The sequence below is a fragment of the Dipodomys ordii genome, unplaced genomic scaffold, assembly GCF_000151885.1.
Source record: "Dipodomys ordii isolate 6190 unplaced genomic scaffold, Dord_2.0 Scaffold68, whole genome shotgun sequence".
Lineage (NCBI taxonomy): Eukaryota > Metazoa > Chordata > Mammalia > Rodentia > Heteromyidae > Dipodomys > Dipodomys ordii.
In genome coordinates this window covers 2,059,176-2,060,345 of record NW_012267284.1, presented here as the reverse complement: position 1 = coordinate 2,060,345, position 1,170 = coordinate 2,059,176, and the positions used below count along the sequence as shown (strand labels likewise).

The following is a 1,170-nucleotide window of genomic DNA, read 5'->3' as shown; positions in this document are numbered from 1 at the left end:
CCCTCCGCAAAAACACTAATAGATTTCCCTTTAAAACATTCACCGGCGTGTTGTGGGGATTTTTCACCAGAAATGCTGTACTCTCTGAACCTTTAAAGTGATGTTGCTCCAATTACAGAGAGACATTGAGCGGCAAATAGACTGATCCAATAATAGGAGATTCATCATCCGCTCTTTCCGAAACTGTCACATTGAATTTAAAACTACAAGGGCTTCTCCTCGCCGGCTCTCTCCCGGGCTGCAGGAGGCGGCGAGGGGAGGAAGGAACGGGAGGGGGAAGAGGAGGACTGAGAGGGGGAGGAGGGAGAGGAGGAGGAGGAGGAGGAGGAGGAGGAGGGGAGGAATATGGAAGGGGAGAAAAGTGGTGGGGAGAGGAAGGGGGAAAGGAAGAGAAGGAGGAAGGAGAAGGAGGAGGGAGAGGGAGGAGGGAGGAGGGAGAAAGGAGGAAGGAGAGAGGAAGGAAAGGAAGAGAGGGAGGAGGAAGAAGAGGGAGGAGGAAGAAGAGAGGGAAGAGGGAGAAAGGAAGGAAGGAGAGAAAGGAGGGAAAGGAGAGAGGAGGAAGGAGAGAGAGGAGAAACAAGAGAGGGAGGAGGGAGAGAGAGGAAGGAGAAAGAAGAGGAAGAGGAAGAGGGAGGTAGAGGAAGAAGAGAGGGAGAAGGAAGAGGAGGAGAAAGGAAAGAGGAAGAGAGGGAGGAGGAGAGAGGAAGGAGGGTTAGAAGGGAGGAGGAAGAGAAGGAGAAGGAAGAGGAGGAGGATGAAGGAAGAGAGAAGAGGAATAGGGAAGAAGATGGAGTAAGACGAAGATAAGGGAGGAAAGAGGAAACGGAAAGGGGAGAGAGAAGGAAGGAGAGGTAGAGAAGGAGGAGAACGGCATGTCTAAGAGTGACCTGGACAGAATGCAGGACACTGGTGCCCTGTTGGATAGCTTCACTGCTGTCCCATATGTAAAGGGGATAAGGGGCAGACCCCCCCCCGCAGGGGGTGGGAGGTGGGGGGTGGCAGTACTCCCCACCTTATCCCCCACCCCACAGAGGGCCCCCACTCCAAGGCAGAGGGACAAATGTGGCAGAAGGAAAGGAAACTTAACTTTGGGACGGTGGCCAGTGGGATCCCTCCCCAACAGACAGGAATACAACACATAAATACATCTCTGTTGGGCCCCCAACACAT

General features: G+C 53.4%; 1 protein-coding gene across 1 annotated transcript in view; it reads right to left on the bottom strand.

Annotated features, from left to right (window-relative positions):
• Positions 1 to 1,170, bottom strand: part of Uncx (UNC homeobox) — an 18,016-nt gene that overhangs the window by 15,685 nt on the left and 1,161 nt on the right. The window lies entirely within an intron of this gene.